Raw genomic sequence first — 24,310 nt, forward strand, 5'->3', positions numbered from 1 at the left:
TACTGGATCTTTGCCTCTCCGTGCATTCCTTAAAGCACACATCTGTCAGTGACGCGACACTGACTCTGGAATTACTTAAGGAAAGATTTTAGAAGAAATCCTGGGTGTAAAGGGAGAAAAGACTGAACCACAAAGCCGCAGGTAATTCAAACTAATCGGAAATGTTTTTGCTTTTTTCTCTGTGAAACTGAAACCACATGAAAGTTAGTGAAATGAGAGATGATCTTACCTTTGGAGCTGCTCGGCTGACGTGCAGAGAAGCTTTGAAACACAGCGCATTAAAGTTTCACTCGACCTGTCAGAGTGTGTGTGTGTCTGTGTGTCTGTGTGTGTGTGATGCTGGAGGGGGAAAGTTACTGCCTCCTTCAGTCCCACCCCAAACACACGCACAGCTGTGAGCAGTCATCAAGGTCACGACCAAAACTCTCCATCTACAGTATATGAGTCTTTCTTACTGTACAGAACATCGGCATGTCATCTCTGTCATAACTGTTCTCTCATCATTCAATCTGCAGGCTATTCAGAGCTCGAGAGAGAGAGCAGCTTAGATTTACATCTATTTATTATAAAAGCCAATTATGAATTATTAAATCCAATTCAGTCCTTTTTTCAGCTTTTTCTTAAAAATGTTGTTTATTCATTTAATTATTTTGTATTTATGAAACTTACCCACATTCATATCTATAAAAAAGACTGCATGACCCTAGAATAAAAGGTTTTTGTTCACAAGCAGATACCCGTTCATTCTTTGGATGTTTTGTGTGTTCAGATATTCATATAACAAAACATTTTGTCAGCTAATGCTCAATCACTAACGTAATGCACAATAAATCTTTCATCTACACACACACATACACAAACACTCTGAAGTACTCTGTCTGAAACACTGAAAACAGATGCCAGTTCTTTAAACAGCATGGAGATGTAAGGCAGTTGGACAGCTGGCTGTTCTGGCGAGGGCTGAGTGAAAATGCTCACGGTGGGTATATGAAAACCACAGGCAGACCACATGGACACCACAGCATATGGAGGCTAGTCCACAATATGGGCTCTGTAGATGATAAATAAAGACCTAGAATATAGAAGTTGTGTAGAAAACATGGTCAAGAGTGCAGTAATGCCTTGCCGTTATATACTACCTTCAAATATCTGACACTGGAGGCTGCTGAGCAAGAACAAAATCATTTATAGAGCTATTGTGTATTACATATAGAAATCTGGGCCAGGTTAATATGTGGTCATTTACATTTGAGCCATCAACAATCAGTTTGTTTGCACCAACTTCAAATCAATGACTTGACATAAACTCTCAGATATTTGGTGTATGTTTTAAAGATCCCTCTTTTGGGTTTTGGTTAGTGTTCATGCTATGCCAGCTAAACTTTTGACTGCAGGATTTACAGTGAGGTTTGTAAATAACACGGTCAGAGTTTGGCTCAACTAAATTCAGCCTGAGTGAAGCTGATTACTGCTGGGACCATTAAGAGCAGATAAAAGCCTGCTGCAAATGAACTGCCATGTAAGAATGTGAAACCAAGAGAACAGACATATATATAAATATGTGTATATTTTTATTTTTATTGTTCTCTTCTCCTGTTTTCAGATGTACATCTGAAGGATTTGGTTCTGTACATCAGTTGATGATTGGATGAAGGCAGACCTGAATGTGAGGTTTAAGCAGACTAATTGATTGGAAAAAGCTGGCATAAAATCACCAGAGACATTTTAATTACAAATTATAAATGCACCCAAGAGAAACTGTGATCAGGTCCCTGAAACCACATTCTAAGGTTCAGGGATTCAAACCAAAGTTAGAAATGCTGTTTTCCCCCTTCTCATTATTTGCACACAGTACAACTGCATACTGTAAGTGATGCAATACAGAGGTGGTGCTACAAATAATCGTTGTTCAGCACATTGTCTGACACATTTTTTGCATTAGTAATACTATTGTTTGTATAATGCCTGGTATTTTAAAGGTTACAATAGCATCATAAAAATATTTGAGATAAAAGTTATTTTAACCTTAAGATTCTTGGCTGATTTAATGAAGAAGAAAAATATTGTATTTTAAGGTGTACTTTTTTCACCTTAAATATATTAGCATCCTGCACAGTGGATATGACTGTTTATAATAGTAAATGCCGTGCAAATATTTGCAGAACTGCACCCCAGTATACCGTATACAGTTTCTGTGTGTTTTTATGTGTGTGTTCTAAAGAAAACAAGAAATCCCTACCCCATAAACCTAACTTACATGAAATAATAACTGCAGCCAAAGAAACTACAGTATTACTACAGTGAAAACATTACTATGGTCTGAAAACCAAATCAAACAAACAAACATGGCTGCTACATTCACGGATGCTACTATATTACTACTTTTTATTTTCTGTTAGGGTTAGGACTCATCCATACCTATTTAAATCTCTAGCCATTACCTCATTTTAAATGTCGCACCACACGACATATCAACTTTGCAATGTATTCATGTGTATTACTCAAGTTGTCAATAGAGCTGTCTGTACCAGAGGAAGGTTTTTTCTTCTTCTTTTTTTTTTTTTTCCTGGTGCAGCTCTGTAAGTAAGTCTCTGCCACTGAGTCCTTTCCCACTGGAGTACATGGACACTCAGGTGCAGGTTTTCAATGTAATTCAGTCCTTCTGTGGCTGGTCCTGTCCCATCATGTTGACAGAGTAACCTGTTAATGCTTCCTACATGCCTGTCTTGCTCGCTCGCTTTCTCACATGTACACACCCACATCTCTCTTCAGCTTCCGAAGGGAAAATATTGTCAATATATATTTAAGATATAGGTTACCTTTTGGTTTTAAATTTTAATTGGCCATTTTCATTCAGTCACAGAAATAAAGACTCCCATTCTAAAAACATAGTCGTGTTATTATTCTCCACACACTGTTTTTCTAAGGTTCTACAAACAGTCCTCTCACACAAGGCGACTGTATCCCACTGCATAACAGGCTTTGAGCAAGAAAATTATCCAAAAGGCAGCCCACATTCCAAGCTGAGTATGAAGACAATGCTAACAATTTCACTGCCAAATGAAAATGACTACGTTTACATGGACATTAGTAATCTAATTATTTACCTTTTTTCTGAAAAAGAAAATATTGAGATTAAGGTGTTTACATGAGTTGCTTTTAGAAAATTATTTTCATGTTCACCAACCGACATCGCCTCCATAATTTCACATATAAACATATAGTTTGTCTTCATTTTGATACCATATACAGTTTTGGGTGTTTAATTTTTTATTTACTGAAAGCTTCAAGTGCAGTTAATTATTTATCATGCTATATGTGCAAACAGACAACAGCGTTTGTTGAAGTTATTCTTTTGTTTGCTGTTAAATGGTTGACCACTGCCGTGTGTGTATCCTGTCGTAAAATGTAGCGAAAAGTCTTACATGAAGGTAATTATGTGATTAATATATAACATTTTTTCCAAAGCGACTTACAATTGCTATATATATATGTCAGAGGTCACACGCCTCTGGAGCAACTAGGGGTTAAGCGTTTTGCTCAGGGACACATTGGTGTCAGAGAGTGGATTCAAACCCGGGTCTCCCAAACCAAAGGCATGTGTCTTATCCACTGCGCCAACACCACCCAATAATAATAATAATAATAATAATAATAATAATAATAATAATAATAATAACAATAATAATAATAATAATAATAATAATAATAATAATAATAAATGCATCATTCATTCATTCATTAAGGTGTGTACATATATTTACTGAACTTCAATAATGTGACTAAAATAGGAATACTCCACCTGTCTTAATTTGATTAGTGTTTACTGTACTTTGATTATGACTTTAGCCTGATTAAGGTCATCAAAATCTCTGTTTACATGGCATATTATACTAGAGTAATAGAGTATTGTCTTTATCATATTAAAATCTGAGTGTTGTTGTCCATGAAAACATACTGACTGATAAACACCATGCACTTAACAATTACGAGTGCATCATCATCAAGAGATGAAAAACATGGGATATGTTGGTTTTCAAACCTGTATTTATAGACATTTTAAAAAGTCTGTGTTTTGGAGAGGCCATTTTAATTTCACACACAATACTCTCAGGGTGCCGAGGCGTTCACTTTTCTGCCAGTGAAAGAAACCAGACATTGTTCAGAGTAGATAAAAACAGGTAATAATAAATAGAGTTGTAACCAGCCTAAAAACTACTACCACCTCAAAGCAACATTGTGCTCATAAATGACAGTATGCAACTTTTGGCCTCAACACTAACTTAGAAAGCTTTGAAAAGAAACAGAAAGGATTGGTTTCAGTTCTACAGCATGGCTTCAATTAGTAGGACTCCTAGATCCAAATGTAAAAATGTGTAAGCCTTTTCGAACCAGAGAACTGCCCAGTATGATATGAAACATCAGTAATGCAATAATCAACACTCTGAGATAGGCCAAGGTCCTACTCCGGTCTGCTTGAGACTCATTACTGCCAGCAGTGTGGTGATCCCATAATATCAGTAAGGGAAACTCATTCATAAGCTAAGCATTAGAAGATTAAAAGAATACACACTAGTTAAGCCATAGACAGCAATAAATTCTTGGCAGCATTTGTGGAGGCCACCAAACCACCCCAGACCTCAGTGTCTAGTTTGATGGCCAGACTTGCAATCCCAGGATTGTACACATCTCAGTTACCCAAAGTGCCCCACTTAATGAAGTTGTTTTGCTTACTTAGCATGTCCAAGGCAACTAGACGGCATGAGAGAGGTAAAATGAAACCACCCTACTCAGTGCAGATGTTTCTTGAATTGAGGTGGCGTATCTCAAAGACTCAGTAATGGCAATAAAAGAGGCTTTTGTCGGTCACAGCATTCCAGAGAGACCTGTCACAAACTGCAGCCCTGGCAGACAGAGACTTTTAAAAATTTTGTAAAATAACTTGTATACAAGCATTCTGCACTGTTTGATATAATGGTGAAATCAGGCACTCTGTTTGTCATTGATTGTCTTTTAAAAATGAATATAAGTGACATGATTTGTGATTTAAGTCTGTACCAGAAGGTGCAGAAATCCAGACTGCTTGCTTTGTGTGTTTTAAATCTCCAGCCTCTGCGAGTGGTGCAAGTCACACCTCTCTGGGAGTGGTCCTCGGGACAGCTTCGCCGCATCTGTGGAGTGGATGAAGGAGAATAATGGACAGTACTTCTCCATCTTCCCCGCTGGTGAGGACATCTCCAGTCCTTCTAATAAACCATTGACCAGTCAGCCATCATCATGCTGCAAGTACCTATGGCCAGATCCCAGCGCAGATGAAGAGTCTAATCCTGCTGCGTCATATGAGCCAGTGCGCATCACTGCAACTTAGCCTATTGTCACCTTGGAGCCCAAGCCTGAAGACCGTTCTGACCCGGTGTGTGAGCCGCCAACATCGCCTGTCCCCAAGGAAGTACTGGTGGAGATTGAGGGTTTGGAGGGGAGCCCCGCCCACACTCCCACCACTGAGAGTGAGCTGCAGTCGGTTTTGGGAAATACTTTGAGGAACTTATGGAAATTTTCCCGATAGATTTAATAAACTGTTTTGGGGAGTGATTACCAAGTTCTTCTACGTCTCCCCTGGTTCTGCCCAGCCCTGAATCTCTATTGGTTCAACCCAGCTTAAGTCCTCCTGTGTTCCCTCCCAGCTTCCTATCCTGCCTCCTCTTAAACCAGCCAGTTTCACAGCCCTATTTCCGCTGGTGCCTGTCAGTCCCTCAGCTCACCCTCAGTCAAGTGCCATCTGGGCGCTTTGATCCGCCCATGGGACTTCCAGTCTCCAGCTCTGCCTTAGCATGAGCCCTGAACTCCACCTCAGTTCTTTGACCCATCGGCTCCACCTTGGCTCTTAGCACCCTCGTCTTCACCATGGCCCATCATCCCACCTGCTCCAGATGGCTCCCTCATCCCTCCGGCTCTGCCTTGGTCAGTCGTTGACCATCCGCCGCCTCGGGACTCCACTCCTCTGGCTTCGCCTCGTCACTCCATCCCTCCGGCTCTGTCAGGCTCCTCCTTCCCTTTGTCGCCACCTCCATCCTCAGTTGCTCCAGCTCTGCCATGGTCTTCTGGAGCCCTGCCTCAGCCTTGGTTGCCTGAGCCTTCAGCTCCACCATGACCCTCTGGAACCTCAATGTCACCCTGGCTCTCCGTCAGCTCTGCTCCATCCTTGGCACCTCATCCATTGACTCAGACTCTGTCAGTTGTCCCCAGGGTGTCATTTAGACCAACTCCAGCATGACTCCTTCTTCCCTCAACATCGCTCTGGGCTTCATTCTAGCTGGTCTCGTCACAGACATCTGGCTTCTCCTGCTTCTGGCTTCCCCTTGACTTCAACCACCCTCCACTGCCCCATGGACTTATTTTTTTTGGACTCTTTTTGTTTATGGACCTCTTTTGCTCCACACCCTACTTCTGAGCCCCCACCCTCCCTCCTCAATTGGAATTTGTTGACGTGCAGTTCTGGGAGGGGGGTGAACTATCATAGTTATAGACTTTTGTTTGTGTTCCTGTTCTCCTGCTTCAGTCTTCCTTTTGACTTAGTTTTCCTGAGTAGCCCTGATTAGTTAATTGTGTCATTGAGTTCAGGTGTTTGTCATTCTCAGTCTGGGGTTCCTACGTCGGCTGGATTTTCTGCTTAAAAATGCCTTTTTGTTTATCTCCGTTGTCCTCGTGTGTCTGTACCTCACCTATCCGTAACAAGTACCCACTACTCCAGTGTTAAAACCTATCAGAAGGAATTACTATCAAAAACCTCAAAAGATTTTGCTGACTTTTGTCATTACTAGGGAGTTATGCTGTTCCAAATAATTAATAATTCCTTTAGAAGGATGTAATAACAATTGCGTCATTACTATCTAAAACCTAACCTCAAAAATTACTTATACATTACGCATTATTTGCAGGGCTTGGTATTACTTTCCACTGTGGCTATTGATTCTTAAAAATTACTAGCAACTCAGCATTTTTTACTGGCCAAAATTTTTATTTTTTATTTTTATTAAACATTTCAGTTAATATAATAATACACTATATCAGGGGTCACCAAACTCGGTCCTCGATCGATCACTGTCCTGCAGAGATCTGCTCCAACCCTAATCAAACACATCTGAATCATAGTAATCAAGGTCTTACTAGGTATACTAGGTGTAATGAAAACATCCAGGCAGGTGTGTTGAGGCAAGTCTGAGCTAAACTCTGCAGGACTCTGCTCTCCTGGACCGAGTTTGGTGACCCCTGTGCTACATGGTTGTTACCAATAAAAATGAAATCAGTATCAACAAAACTGATCTTTCCACAGCAGAACATACAGAAGCAGTTGATGTAAATGGCATTTAGATGCATTTACAAAGACAGTTTTATGATGCTGAAATATAGAATGAATGCATTTACACTGTGTGGGATTACAAATTTGTACTATGTTAAATCTGGTTTCCAATATTATAGTATGTACATTGGTTTCTACATTTTGAGGTTAAGATTATGAAATTCTGAGATGATCAAGTCAAGCCCAGGTTTCTGAGACAAACCTTTTGTCTTCATGCACTTCCTGACACACATGCACAACTGTGCCTTTGTTTCTATGAAAATGTGAAGGTATCAGCAATACTGTCAGGCACCTCTATATTTAAATTACACTGTTTGTTTAAATTGTCACCTCTACTGTATGCATCCCTCCCACTTGAATGTATAACAACTGCAAAGTATCACTGCTTTGGTGAGACTTGGATGACTGCAGCAACGCACATCGAGTCCTTAATAAAGAGGAACTTCTGTATGAAAGATTTCCCAATGTCTCCTGGTCTTTGCTTCTGAACATAAATAATGTTATGTGTTTTAAACTCACTGTCCTCCAACAACAACAAAAAAAAGACCCTATAGGTCAGGGGTGTCAAACTCAATTCCTGGAGGGACGGAGTCTTGCATAGTTTTGTTTTAACCCTACTCCAACACACATACCATGTAGATTTCAAATAAGATGAATGACTTAATTAGTTGGATCAGGTGAGTTTAATTAGGGATGAATCTAAACTCTGCAGGGCTCTGGCCCTCCGGGAACTGAGTTTGACACCCCTGCTATAGGTCATAAGTGCAAGCACCTAGCAGATAATAACAGTGTTGTGTGGCATCTGTCTCATTACCAATCAAAAAGCATGTTTATTTAAATGCAATTTGTTGAATTTTTCATAGTGGTTAGTTCATATGAATTTGTACAAATGACCACACCTAATCCCAACCCTAAACCTACCCTCACAGAAATTATTATTTACAGTGCTTATACATTTTACGAACATGTGCATTCTCTGGGATTAACCCCATGGTCACATTATTGCATACTGTCATATAACAAGATGCTCTGCCAACTGATCTATACAAAACCCAAATTATGATGCAAATAAAAGAGGACAAAGTATTAATATGACAGTGTCCTATTGCCAACAGGGGCGCAATTGTAGTACACATGCTGATGGGTTGTATTTCAGAGATTTTGACAAACGACCTACATGGGCGTATTGGTTGGAGGAAATTCATTTTAAATCACTATATATATATATATATATATATATATATATATATACATAAACTAATAAGAAAAGTTAATGTAATATTTATGTAACAAACAAACAACAAACATTCCTTTTTTTGCTGCAGTATTTTTCTTCTGTGTGCAGTTGTGTTTGTTTTTGTTTTTTATTTATCCACCAGCCTGCAACTGGCAAGACCTCGTTACTGTCAAAACATTATCGAATCGCCATTTACACCAAATAAATCAAATCAGAATCATTTCAACTGTTAGTGTTTCCCTAATTAGATGTTTTAATAAGATTAGTTTTCCCTTCAAAAGCTCCACTTGTCCAGGACAAGCATTAATGTTACTGTTATTGTATATAAAGTTAAATTAATGTCAAACCCTGATTATTTGCATTAATTATGAACCTGTATACAGCAGTTCTTAGTAGCTCTCTGGGAACTATGAAAAAAAAAAACAGATGAATAGTTAATAGAAACCTACCTGCTATTACTTTTACTATAATAATATTACTATTACTATTCAGTTTATTGTGGTGTATATGGAGAGATATAAGGCAAAGTCCATGATATTTCTGGATGTGTTTAATCATCCCTCAGTTGTCAGTAATCATCTTAAAGTTCAGTAATACATTGTCGTACCACATTACTGTAATATAGGATGTCTGGCCATTGGTAATCCAAAATATCTATTTTTAAGAATATCAGGTACGACAGGGAAATTTTAAGGCAAATACAGAAGGTTTTGCTCTCGCCTTCCCCTTTTTAAATCCTTTCACCCCTCTAGGCTTAAAACTGAAAAGGTCTATGATTTCAGGCACCAACACCCACCTGTAACCCGATTCCCTGTGAGGACAACACGCTCACAGTATGTCCCTTGTTTTAACACTTGCCTGCAGCCCAATTCCTGCAATTCTCTGGATTTAACGTGCAAATCTCTAGCAGTCTCCTGACAGTTTCCTTTGAGCACAGACAGCCATGCGCTATGGGGATAAACCCTTGACCTACGCTGTCATTTATCTGCTATACAACACTTCTCTGCTTTGCTTGTCTCACACTCAACTCCAGGGATTTGCTGTTTGTTGCAACAAATTGAAGCTCACATGTGAAAAGACATTTACTCCTAAAACGTCACAGAAACATGGCAGATGCAACAGGTATCCCATGAAGATCAACAGAACACCTCACTGTCATTTTAGGTAACACCACTGATGACATCATCTTCATAGATATTCCAGTGGCTATTGTCACTGCTGTCCTGAAGACATAACACACTGTCCTCTTTAATCACTGCTGAATCCAGAATATGAGTGTCAAGACCTGCCACTGGCAGGTAACACTTTACAACAACAATAGTACATGAATAATCATGTACAAATACCTGAATTAATACTTGCTTCAACATGAACTCATGATTAGTGAAGACATGATCTAACTGTGAATCAGTCATGCTTTGCTTAACTACGACTGGAGTCATTAGGATTCATGCAGGAATCAACGCATCCTGAACTACATGTTTTATATTTGATGCATTGATTAAAGGTGCTGTAGGGAACTTTTGTAAAAAAATATTTTTTACATATTTATTAAACCTGTCATTATGTCCTGACAGTAGAATATGAGACAGATAATCTGTGAAAAAAATCAAGCTCCTCTGGCTCCTCCCAGTGCTCCTTTTGCCATTTGCAGAAAGTCATGTGCTCCCGGTAAAAAACAACCAATCAGAGCTGCGGTCCGTAACTTTGTTTGTGTTCAAAATGTAGAAAAATGAACATAATAAGCGAGTATACCATGAATCCATTTTCCAAACCGTGTTTTTAGCTTGTCCTGAGTCACTAGGGTGCACCTATAATAAGTGTTTATATTCGGACTATTTTAGATTGCTTCGGGAATACCGTGGCAGAGTAACCCAGTACCTTCCTGATTCTTCATAGACATAAACAGAGAGAAGTAGTTCCGGCTACGATGTTCTTCCGCAAGATGCAAGCAGTTCTGTTTATTAACCACTAGAGCGTCAAAAGTTCCCTACTGCAGCTTTAACATTTAGGGGTAAACTAAATCAAATTCTCTGTAAGAAGGAATAATAAATATTTTGACTTTCAAATAAATTTTAATATTTTAATATAGTCACAACTTAAACTGTTAACATCTGAAGCTTTGCTATGAATATTACTGGATGGCAAAAGATTAGTTTATCATTAGTTTATTAGTTTGTCATTATTTTCACTAATCTTCCTTATCAAATGTAGAAAATACTAAATACAATAATAAATTACCTTAAAGGGTCACAATCGGTTCCCTTTCGATATTTCACTCAAACTGCGTTTGGGGAAAAGCTCCTTTTTCCTTGATACTGAAGCCTTTCTTCAATAACGCAGTGCAACTGCACTGCCATTGGTTTAATCTGTAAACTTTTTTAAACCAATGACAGCGCTGCGTAGCTGCGCAAGCCTGTGGTGATGCAACGCGCCAAAGCCCGCCAAAATGGGCGGGGCGAATGGCTATATGAGCAGGCAAATTGCCATAGGAAATCAGATCTTACTCCTTCAGCGATGAATTCACTTCGCTGGATCCCGACTGAACGCCTTAAAAAACCCAGGCTGAGCCCGCGCTCAATGTGACTTCATGCTGCTTTTGTGAGAGCATGAGTCTCGCCTCTCTGTGCTCGCAGATCACTTTTTTAATGAAAGAAAGGAAGAGACAGCGGGGAAGAGGGGCTGAGCACCGGCATGCCTCACCCTCTCCAATGAGAGAGCTGTTCCCTGTCCTCTTCTCAGGCCATGAGCACCGTCCCTTGGCTGATGCGAGTGACCTCGTCTCTTTCGGCAGATCGTAGGATGAGCTGCTTGATGACTCCATGTCACTTATGGCTTCTGAAATGGAGGATTGGGCCGGTTATTCTGACCCCGCCCACCTGCCGTCACTGGAGCCCATCAACGGCAGAGTTGGGATGGACGCAAAGCTTCTCTGCATCTTCTCCAAGGCCTGCCTCCCCCTGAAGAGCCGATGCGCAGCAGGCTGGATGAGTGATACCTGCCCCCTACTCGGCCCACCTACGTACTTACTCCTCTGCAGTTTTCACCTCAGTAGAAGGCTCTCAGGAGAAGGGCTATGAGCAACTACTGCCCCTGGATGAGGCTGTGGCTGCTAACCTCTGCCCACCCCCGCGGCTGTGGGGTGGAAAAGCAAGAGAGCCCTTCCCTCCAAGCCCTCCAAGCCCATGGCTGGCAGAGCCTACACTTCAGTGGGCCAAGCCACTTCAGCACTGCACAACATGGCCATATTGCAAGTGTTACAGGCAAAGCTTCTCCGTTCTCTGGATGTGTCTAGCCCTCATGAATCCGCTTTTCGCGACATCTGCAGGGCCATGGATTTGACCCTGCATGCCACGAAAAAGCCTTGGCCCAGGCCATTGGATGATCTATGGCCAACCTGGTTGTGCAGGAGCGCTACCTCTGGCTCAATCTGACAGAAATTAAGAAGAGCGACAAAGTGGCCTTTCTTGACACCCCAGTCTCTCCATCTGGTCTCCTCAGGCCAGCCGTTGGGGGAGAAAGAGGAAGTTGCAAAGTCCTGCTGCGGCCAGACTGCCCCAGAAGCTCTCTCAACCTCCTGCTATGCGACCTGGGCCCACCGTTGTTGTGTCCATGCAAACTGCCATTATTATGGTGAACGCAATAAATATTTCACATTTTCAAAGAGAGAACAGTTTTCCTCTTCCACACTCGTCAGTGTTCAGGCCCCTAGTCAGTGGCCTGCCATCTGACAATATCCAACCTCTTGTCACGCGGGCCGAGGCCTTGCAGGCCATCCCCGGAGTGTCCAAGTGGGTGTTAGGGATAATAAAACACGGCTACTCACTGCAGTTCGCCCGAAGACCGCAGCACTTCCACGGGGTGATTCCCATTTTGGTAGAGCTGAACAACTCTCAGGTCCTTCTCACCGAAGTGATGACGCTGCTTAGGAAGGGAGCCATAGAGATAGTTCCTGCCTCAGAAAGCGGATCGGGGTTCTACAGCCATTATTTCCTTGTCCCCCCAAAAAATGGCGGTCTCAGACCCATCTTAGACCTCAGACTCCTGAACCTCTCCCTCATGAAGCGGAAGTTCAGGATGTTAACATTGAAGCAGATCCTCACGCAGATTTTCCCCGAGGACTGGTTCTTCACACTGGACCTGAAAGATGCTTACCTGAGACACTTAGAGTGCCTAAGACTCAGGGTCAATCTTGCTAAGAGCTCACTGCTCGCAGCCTCCAGAAAAATGCGTGGGATGTTGTTGTTTTTAATGTACCATAGGGACTCTCCACAGCAATAATGGTTTTTATACTGTCCAAATTGTATTTCGCCACGCTAACCCTTCCTTAAACCTACCTCTCACACAAAACTTTCTGCAGCATTGTGCTGACAATTATATCATTAATATAGCAATAGAAAATTAAAAGCCAGTTCAGATTTTAAAACCAAATTAGATGTGAATAGATCAGATATGAATTGTGAACATTTCTTAGTTTGTAAAAAGTCACCATTGTTTGTATGATCTCGTCACTCTCCAAGCCAAAGCTTAATGCATTTAAATGAGATAAACATGAGGCTATTGAGGGTGCTCCAGAAAGTGTAACTCACTCTGACATGTTTGGTTTAACCATGAGAGGGTTTAAAACATGGCCTACAGTACTAACAGATACTGATCCTACAGAAATATGTATATGTATCGTGTGATCTGTGCTTTCACTGGAGCTTCGTCAGAAGTGCATGCATGTGCTGAATACATCTGAAGTAGTAGTGTTAACTGAGAAACTAGTAACCACAAAACATATCCTGTTCTGGAGCAAGTTAGAATTATGAACTAAGTTACTGTGATTACTAACAAATTCAGTTCAAAAGATACACTTTCAAAGGACACTAATCTCTAGATTTAGGTACTTAGATATGTACTTTTAAAGTACAAATATGTACTTCTACAGTGCTAAAATGTACCTTTAAGGTACTAATATGTATCATTTAGGAGTAAATAAGTTACAGATATGTAGCTTTTAGCTTTTGTACCTCTTAGGGTTCTACCCCAGTCCCTTTGTATCTTTTTTCTAAACTAAAACATTCTGATCTTTAAATCAAAAAGTTTAGGTTAACAGTTTATTCTTAATTAGCTTACAATTTATTTGCATAACCTGCTTTATGGAAGTGTTAGCTGTTTAACATCATTAGAAATATATACAGGTAATTAAACACAAATGGAGGTATGAAATGCAGTTCAATAAGAACAATGAGGACAGTCAACATGAAACCAATTTACTTCCATCATCTAATAAGATATTCAACAAAGGAAATATCTGTGTGCGCCTTTATTTGATGGGAATTTATTGGATGGGAAATATCTCTATGGCAGGTAAAAGAAAGACCTGGTACACTTGTTAAAAGGTTCAGTTTCAGTTTTGTGTTAACTTTAATGTATCCCAGCTTTGTGTTAGATGACGATGTGTAGGGCTTCCAGAAGTAAAATTTCACATTGACCTTTTTAAAACTTGAAATACAAGCTCACTTCTTTAAAACATGTCAGACACAGAGGCTTGTGTGCATGAACTGTCAAGCACATAAAAGCCTGTTTATGGCTATGCTGGCTCAGATTTGTTGGGAAATGACAGATGATGTCAAGGAGTGTGTTCAGAGTAAACCCTGTGAGTAACAGTAATAAAGTTATTATTTAATGTTTGCCAGTTAAACTACACTACACTCCCCCATCCCTCCCACCCACGCCTTATATACAACTTATCCCGGAAAAGGTGTATATTAAAACAGCTATACAGAAAAACTTTTTTTGACATGCATTTATTTTGAACTCCTTTCAACTATATGTAATAAAATAAGTAATTAGACAATAACGAACAATTTGGAAGAATAATTGCATATTCAACCTGATCCGGTCTGCATCAGGTCTGTATAGACCATATAGACCTGTACCCCGGAAAAACCACAACACAGTACTTAAATGTCAGTGAAGTTCACAACAGTTAGACTCGGCACAGACACTTATGGCCAGTTATGAACACACCATACCAGGATCGTGATGACTCTGATGTTTGTCGTCGCTTGCATTGCACAGATGCTCACTACCACCCTGGTGTTGGTGTTCTTCGCCCCGGCTATCCAATGAAGAGGGGCATGGTCTGTAATCAGGGTGAACTGGTGGCCGAGGAGGTAATAGCGAAGCTCCAGGACTGCCCACTTTACGGCCAGTGCCTCCTTCTCGACGGGCGCATACCGTCGCTCCGCTGAGGTCAGCTTTCGGCTGATATATATCACTGGGTGTTCCTCACCCTCGAGGACCTGGAAGAGGACGGCTCCCAACCAGTTATCGGATGCATCCGTTTGCAACAGGAATGGGCGATTGAAGTCGGAGGCCCTGAGCACGGGCTCAGACGTGAGGCCGGCCTTCACCTGCTGGAATGCGCTCTCTGTCTCCGGGTTCCACGGGACCTTCTCTGGTTGCCCCTTCCTGGTCAGGGAAGAGGCTAAGGAGGAGAAGTTAGGGATGAAACAGCGGTAATATCCTGCCAACTCCAAAAAGGCCTGTATCTGAGTTTTGGTGGTGGGCCACAGCGTGTGGTGGGACCCCAGGCCAGTACCCAGTGTTGTGTGAGGCGTGAGAGGTCAGTCACTTGTGCACGGGCGGGCTGTCATGGGTTGTAGGACCAGTCATGGAACAGTTGGCGACAATGGGCAACAGTCCAACCTGCCCCAAGAGCTCCTTCTTCAGCTCTTCATATTAACTGCTCCGCTCGGGGGTAAGTATAAAGTATGCCCGTTGCGCTTCTCCCATCAGCAACGACGGCACGATCCACGCCCAATGGATCGCTTCGAACATCTGAAGGAATGTCTCCAAATCATCATGCGCCATCATTTTAGGGATGAGCTGGGTAGCCTGGGCTCGGGGGTCAGGTAGCGGAGTTCGCGGGGCGGCTGCCATGCAGAGGGCGGCGAGCTCTCGTTCCATTTCACCTTGTCGGGAGGCCATGTACTCCATGATCTGTTGCTGGCGGATGCTCACCTCGGTGAGGTGCTTCAGCAGATCTTCCATGGTTGGGGGAGGAGCACCACATGGGGAAACAGGAAGGGGGCGTGAGCAAAACAACCCGGAAAAAAATGTCCGTCAACAAGCCACGTGAGGTGACAATGGATGTAGTGGGATCCTGGTCGGTAAGTACACGACACGAGGATCAAGGTGAGTTCCCCGAAGGTTGGATTTTTATTGATAACCGTGAAGGGGAAATAGCCAACGTGAGGAGTTTCCGGTGCTCAGTGCTCGGCCTTCTTCTCTCCTTCTCTCTCTATAGGTGCGCAGTGCTGTGTGGGTCCGTGAAGTCCGTGTCTGGTGAGGGCTGGTGGTCACACGCTGCTGTCTGGAGGGAAACACAGAGAAATATTAGTTTTTGGAGACATCTCTCACCTCTGTGTTCGTCGGCGCAGCTTATAAAGCCCGTCCTTGATGGGCTGCAGGTGTGACCGCTCAGCCCATAATGAGCAGGTGCAGGTGTGTCTGCTCCGTTTCCAGGGCGACGCTGATGAGAGCTCGGGACACGCGTCACAATATGTATGTAGTATGTATTTATTTATTTATTTACATTATATGAACATCAAGTGCTGAGCTTCCTGGACTGGTTGATTTTATTGTATGCTGATGTTGTTGTTACTGGATCAGACAGTAGCAGAAATATTCTTCCCCAGCCCCTAGAAATAAAGGACATTTACCAGCATTTGTAAAATTGTAAAATTGTAATTTTGTGCACAATACTTGAGCTACATTTGAAAGACATGTACAATTATTTAGAAAATTATTTTAAAATAAGTATTTATTTAATTAATAATTAAGATAATTTTTAATGTGGATAATGTGACGTGTAGTAATATACTGCTGTACTTTTGCTGTGCTCAAAAGTAATGAAGCAGCACAGATTTGCTTAGGAGCTTCAGATTTTTGACCATGAGATGTGTATAAATATTGTTGTAGGCAGCTCCATTCTGGAGGCAGTTTCATCTGTAGGCCTTTATGATTTGTTTAACTTGGTAACTTACGTAAGTAATGCTCAAATATTAGGAAAAATTATGACTCCGAAAGGACACCTTATATAAAGCTGATATGTTGATAAGATATTCAGCTAACAATGTATAATAAATTATTTCCATGATGAAAGGAGAAAAAAAAAGTAATTTTGAAGTCAATACTGTTAAAAAAAGGAAAAAAATAATGTGTCGGTGCAATACTGTACATATTATCTCTTTATGGCTTCTTTGATTAAAAATGTGCATTATAATCAGTGTTGCACATAAGAGTTTTGTTCTGGTTCTCATGAGAGATTTGGTTTGGTGCTCACACTTTACATAATAAAAATAGTAATAATAGTATTATTGCACTTTATCTAGTTTGTTCTATTATCTTTTTTTTTGTGAACTTTTTATTTATTTATTTATATTTTAAACATATAACATCACAACATCCATTCATGAAAAACAACAACAGACATCCACTATATAATCCAGTACTTTAGGAAAAGAACACTGCCAACCATCAACAGTGCCCAACTCTGCCCCAACAATTTGTCCTGTTGTACATTAATGAGACATAAACTATATAATCCATCTGTAATAACGAGGATAAAAAAGTTTACATATGTCCGTAGGTAATTAACAGAATAGGACATTCCCCAAACATATGAAGAAAAGTACCTGCTGATGCAGTGTTACAGAAATGGCAGTTATAATTTGTAGCTTCATTTTGAATCTTTTGCACTGAGTTATTATAAATTCCCTATTATTAACTTTGAAAGACGATGAACGAAAGTTTTTAGAGGTTAAACTTAGGTAAGACCATACTTTCTCCCAAGTCAACAGATAAATTAAGGCCAAGATAATTCCAGATTCCAAACAGATTTGACAGAAAAAGGGATCAACAGTTCCACCACACACCAAGGAAACAGAAGATGGCGCAATCCAATCCCGTACAGGATGAGATCTCCTTAAAGTGACTCTAAATGGCAAAACACCCTGGTGCGCGATACTTTTAAAAATCCAGTGAAATAAATAAAGATATTAATGTCTGTTTTATAAAATAAAAGGAGCACAAAAAAGGAACTCGAAACAACTTCTAACAAGAACCAGAACAGACCACACATTACCGAGAATATAGGCTTGCCTAAAAAATAAAAAAAAAGGAAAATGGAAAACCTGTCCCCAAAAAGCTAAAGTGAAATTTAAAGCTGACTGTTTTTGCTGATGTCTCATGATTTGAAGTTCACTGTTTCTATTGTTATTATGATTCTACCCTAACATTTCATTAAATATTTTAAAATAGAAACAAAGAAAATCAATAGACAGGTCCATAATCTAAAAGTCTTTCACATGTGCATGCAAAACATGTTGGGTGATACAGACTGACAAACTTGGGTAAAAATATCTGCAGATACCTGTCAGCTACTGTAGGGCATGCAGGCCAAAGTTGGTCTTTTATAATATATCTGTGTCACATTTGACCCTGGGCCACAAATCATAAGTAAACTCATAAGTAGCACATGTAGGTTATATTTGTAGCATTAGCAATAGCCAACAATACATTAAATGGATCAATATAATTGATTTTTCTGTTGTTAAAAAATATTAGGATATTAAAAAAGTTCCATAAAAATAACAATAATGTAAATATATTTATTGTTGTTTGTGTGAAGATCACTACATTTATCAAAACTATATTTATCATTAGTAGCCTAATATTTGTTGCTAAGGACTTCATTTGGACAACTGGGTATTTTATATATATATATATATATATATATATATATATATATATATATATATATATATAATATATATATATATATATATATATATATATATATATATATATATATATATTTTTTTTTTTTTTTTTTTTTTTTTTTTTTTTTTTTTTGCCATTTTTTATTGTTGTATCTCTGCGGAAAAAAAAAAAAAAAGTACCCGTATGAGTGGTTATGTGGTCCAGGGACACATATTATAAATTGAATGTAAGTTTAATTGCTATATCAAAATAACTTATGGTAGATCATATCAAGCGACACAGCCAAGCGACTTTCCGCAACACCCCTTATCCCCTAATCACGCTTGTTAGTAATATAATTTAATTTGTTATTTTGACTGTTGCAAAAATTTTCTCAAATAAACAAAGTCACTAGACATGATTACCTTTTTAATGTGTAAAAATTACTTTATATGTCTGACTCTTCATGGGTTACATTAGTCAAGAGGAATACAGCAAACATTGTTTTAGTATATCAAGAAATAGGTTTATTGTAAAGTTTGACATTTACAGATAATGACAAAAATGAAAATGTCTAAATCTCTACCACAGTGCATAGTGGAATTACAACCGAGACCTTCTCTTTAGTGTGACTTACCTGCACGGTTGATGTACTAAAAAAAAAAGCAAAAAGCAGGTTATGTGACATACCTGGGTATGTTTAAGGGTAAGTTCGTGGATAACCTCAACGTTCGGTTCCAAAAACAGAGGTAACTTTCTGGGTATGTATGTAACCATAGCAACTGACTCTCTGAAGATAACCTGCTCGAGAGCAGGTTATGTTTCAGTGTAACTTCGTTTCAGAAGGTTGGTGAGCATGGCGTGCCCTTTTGACGAGGATCCTGTGGATGTAGAAGCACAAATTATACTAGTTTTTTTTCGTCGGGAGAGGGTTATAAGACCGCGTATTGATGTGTTTGCATACCCTAATGAATATTTAAAAGAGCGTTATCATTTTTCAAAAGATTAATTTGTTTATTTAACACGTCTTTTAAAACCGCATATCGCAAATGTGACAAACCGCGGCTCTGCGCTTAGCACAGAAAACATTCTGTGCATAGCACTAAGGTTTTTTGCGTCTGGCCATTTTTTGTACAGTGTGGGCGACAGTTGTTACCCACGTTTGTACAGTTCCCTGGCCATAAACCTCTGCTTGTTATTAAAGACGAACTCCACAGAATTGGCAGGTTTGTCCTTTGTAGTAAAATATATGACGCATATTTAATATTTAGTCATATTTTTAATATCTATACATGTATTCATTATGCACACACTTCATACTTCCATAACTTTCTGTTTCAGGGTTTCCAAATATAATTGGGTGCATTGATGGCACTCACATTCCTATTAAAGCTCCATCAATAAATGAGGGAGACTATGTTAATAGGAAATCTATTCATAGTATCAATGTGCAGGTAACAACTAAATTTTTTCCCCTTCTTAAAATCATCAAAGTCATTACTTTTTCCACTAACTATAGGTAATATGTGAGGCAACCCAAATCATCACCAATGTCGAGGCAAAATGGCCAGGATCTGTGCATGATGCCAGAATTTTCTGCGAGTCATCATTATAGCAGACATTTCAGCAGGGTATGATTTGCTTTATACAATTTTTGTTTTTTCGTTTTTACTATATTTGTGTTGTACACTTCAATCATTACAGGACAGTACAATGGTTACTTGCTGGGGGACAGAGGATACCCTTGTCTGCCCTATTTAATGACACCCTACCCTGAACCTGAGCCTGGACCACAGACACGGTTTAACCTGGCTCACAGCCGAACATGGGCCAAGGTGGAGATGACTATAGGGATCCTCAAATCTCGGTTTCAGTGTCTGCGTGGGCTCCGGGTTAGTCCAGAGAGGGCATGCGACATTATTGTGGCTTGTGTTGTGCTTCACAATATTGCCACTATAAGAGGAGAGAGCCACCCTCCTTGTATTGAGGAAGATGGCCCAGAGGAACACCGACAGATTTTAGAGGCCAACAGAGACGGAAGACTTTTGAGAGAAAGGATTTGTCAAAATTACTTTTATTAGTTTTTTTTTTGCACTGGTCTGCCAGGCAGTTTATTTCTTCATTTCCTGAAAAACAATACAAGTAAAATTCATTAAAATGTTTTTTTTATTTTTTATATTGCTTTACACATACATACATACAGATAGATAGATAGATAGATAGATAGATAGATAGATAGATAGATAGATAGATAGATAGATAGAGACAGACACAGACAGACAGACAGACCACTTTTAACATGCAACAGATTAATATTCAGACAAGTTCTCACCTTAAGGCGATTCTCAAGTAATTCTATTTCAAGTGCTGCTTTTTTAATGAGGAGCCTTTTCTCTTCCATTTGAAGCTGTATAAGGTCCATCTCCATGTCACTTTTTCTTATTTGTTTTTGAAGATGGACCTTATACAGCTCCTTTGCTGGCAACTAAGGTGGAAAAATGTAATAAATGAGATTGTTTGGTCAGACAATAAAACTCAAATATGGACACATGGACACAAATTGTTACCCTGCTTAGATTGTGTGCTGAGGCTGAAGGACCCTCATCTGTGGGCAGATCCCTAGGTATGTACTATGAAAGGACAATGACAGTTTGTTACTCTAATGCAAAAAGGGGCCATACATCATAATGGTATGCATCATACCTCAGTGGATCTACCAGCATTGTCCACTTCTGTCACAGCAGATGTGGTCTCTTCATCGTCATCATCATTCAATCAAGACAAATATTTAAGTATACAGTATTTAGCCAAAAAAAAAAAAAAGTACCTGACAACAAATCACTTACAACTGTGACAGACTGTGTTCTTTCTGGAGAGTCCAATAATACAATCCGTCCATCAGTATCTATAAGAACACACAAGCCGTTAAATTCTCAATATTATCAAAGAAAATAATACATCATATGCAGTTAAATAAAATAAGCCTACATAAAAAAATAATCTTGTTCAAAAAGCCTTTAAGTGACAGAGTTAGTAATTTATCAGGACAAAAAATGAAAAATCATAGAGGTAAACTTACGTCACCCTTTTTTCACCATCACTTGTGGTGCATAGTATGTGTGATGCAGTGCCCCCTGGAATGCCAGCAACCACTGGTCGCCCTTTATTAAGGGACAGAGCCAGCTCCTCAGATGGGTGAGGGGAGGTGGTGGTGGCCCCCCGCCAGTTAGACGGGCTTCAGTCTTCTTTCTGTTAGCTGCATGACAGAATGAATATACTAAATCCTGTTATAATAATAGTTCAGTAATTGTGTAATCAAATATTACCTTTTTGCAGAATGTTTTTGTGTTTCATTTTGACTTGGCTTAAAGTTCTTGTGGCTCCAGAAGGATTACATCTTATTAATAAGAAATATAAATTATTATTTCAAGCTAAAGAAATAAATGGCAGGAAAAGTAAATGCTTTCATAGTGATTTAACATATTCAAAAGGATGTATAAGTCATACTTCATTATTTTGCATTTCAATAAAACGGGAGCCAATACCAAATTTGTAATTTAATACACTCATGCATTTACTCTGTCCGTTATTTTTAGCCAAGCCAACTCTCTTGCTTTAGCCGATGCAGCTGTATTGCTTCTTTTTAATATTATTGCCTTAAACTCCTCATAAGCATGCATTAAAACTTCCAACACCGCCTCTGTGAAATACGCCGCTCTCTTTTTTTCGCTTTGAGTTTCCATGGTGACTCATGAAATCTGCGATCCATTGAAAATGTCTTTATACATGCACCGTACACGCGCATTAACTCTGGGTAACCAGTCAGAGGTTGATTAAACTAACTCTTCTCAGGTGTTTTGGAACCGACATACTTATGGTATGCCTGTTTGGGGTAAATCAACCCAGAGGTTATAGTTTATCAAATGGTAAGTTAACCAAGCTTTCTGGAATACCCCCAGGCTCTTGTCTTCATGACAACAATATCAAATTTTTATCTGAAATCACATTTATATCTGAATTTATGTCAACCTATAGACTTTCAAATATCAAAATATCATGAATTTATTGTATCTGAATTTTATTTTTTTCAGCGTGTTGCTTTGAAACACTTCGGAGAAAGTACAATTTGTCTCAGCCAGAAAAGTCCCAGCTAAGAGATGCCATTAAAACAGGAGCTAAAGATCGACAAAGGAAAAGACGTGTGAGTGTAGAAATTCATCAACTTGTCTTTAAAGGGATAGTTCACCCCAAATTGAAAATTGTTATTTTCTTCTGATAACCACAAAGGAAAATATTTTTAGGAATGTTTGAAATCAAACTGATCATGAGCTCCAATCACTTCCATAGTATTTTTTTCTACTTTAAAGTCAATGGGGCTCATTGGTTGGATTATAAACATTCCATCTTTTGTGGTTATCAGAACAAAGACATTTACAGGTTTGTAACAACATGAGAGTGAGCTTTGGCAGACTGTAACAGTAGAGCTGATGTCTGACGAGGAGGATGCCATTGTTGATGGAAGGCCAGCGTTGATTGTGAGGTCTCCATCTCACATCTTCAGCGCAGATTGGAGGAAGACATGCGCTACACTATTTTGCATCATCAGCATGTTAAGGCTGATGGAAATGGACATGATGGACCTTCCTTTCTTCAACTTTAACTAAACCGCACTGGTTTTGCAATTTTAATAATTGCACCACAAACTGCACATTTTCACTTATTCTCTTCTATTTTATCTTATTCTTTGTATACTTATTAGGTTAGATTTATTTAGTTTTATATTCTCTTACTTATATAATTTTGCTTGTGTTTAGTAAAATTTTATAAAAGTACTTTGCTTTGTGTACATATTTTTTAGTTTTATATTTTGAAACTGTTATAATATTGCTTGTGTTTGGTTAAATTTTATAAAAGTACTTTTTCCCCTGTACAGTTCCTATAGATTTATTTATATATTTATTTATATATTTAATGCTTTAAGTGTTTTGGTTTAATTTTAATAAAAATAAATTCTGAATCCATTCTGTTTTCCATTTTTGAGGGGGTTGGGTTGTATAGTGGGTGGGGTGGTTATGGTTTATTAATATAGCTGGCCAAAACCAATCAAGTCACTATGCTATGAGGGTTTGGGTTGGGCTAAATGAAAACAGTGACCAATCAAATACTAGTATCAGGAAATTGACAGGTCTCTGTCCCAATAGTTGTCAGGGTTTGGGTATGTGTTTTTTTTAAAACAACCAATCAATGTTGAGAAAAAACACCAATAAGGACAGAGGTGTGTCAAGGTGTGAAGTGAAAGGGCTCTTGAGGTGTGAAAATGTCTCCTGACAACATTCTTCAGGGGATTACTTGCCATGGCAACAAATGGCTGCATATACCACGGGGATATCCCTTCAGCAAGATGCATCTGAATTGGTATCATTACGGGAGTTTCCTAAATTGGTGGAATTTGAAGTTTACCCTCAGTGGAACTAGTAGATACTTCCGAAAATCAGTGGTGTATACAGGAGTTTCCTAGTACGGATACACCTCTTTCCATGCTGTGAAACCTTCTCTCCATTAGCTCCAAGAAAAGATTTCAAAGCTTACCAGTCACTAGACAAGTTTGCTGGATAAAAAAATCACAGCATAAACTTAAGTGACCATGTCCACCTTGTTATTCCTGGGCAGTTAAGAGGCTTTCTTCTGTGGCAGTGAGCTGATAAAATCCTCTGTTTTCTGAGAAGATTCAAATATCATCTGCTCACCATTATGCCATATTTTAATTATCTCTGGAAAGATGAGGAACGGCTGCAGACTCAGTGCTGTCATCCTCCTAAGGGCTGGGTTGAGGTTTCTTCTCCACTTGGAAATATTATCACTGAGGAAGCCGGCTCCATCAGACGTTGCACATTATTTCTTCTAATCCTATCGTCCACGTTTGTCACTTTATATGTAAGTTGCTTGAACTGATTTCGCAG

General features: G+C 39.4%; 1 long non-coding RNA gene across 1 annotated transcript; it reads right to left on the reverse strand.

Annotated features, from left to right (window-relative positions):
- Positions 1–19,720: 19,720 nt before the first annotated feature.
- LOC128026788 (uncharacterized) lies at positions 19,721–21,163 on the reverse strand. The gene is made up of 4 exons (XR_008186522.1): positions 20,918–21,163; positions 20,683–20,835; positions 20,053–20,476; positions 19,721–19,946 (listed from the first exon to the last, which is right to left on the reverse strand). It is a non-coding gene; the product is annotated as an uncharacterized LOC128026788 (long non-coding RNA).
- Between the last annotated feature and the right edge of the window lie 3,147 nt (positions 21,164–24,310).

This window comes from Carassius gibelio, chromosome A13 (assembly GCF_023724105.1).
Source record: "Carassius gibelio isolate Cgi1373 ecotype wild population from Czech Republic chromosome A13, carGib1.2-hapl.c, whole genome shotgun sequence".
Taxonomy (NCBI): domain Eukaryota; kingdom Metazoa; phylum Chordata; class Actinopteri; order Cypriniformes; family Cyprinidae; genus Carassius; species Carassius gibelio.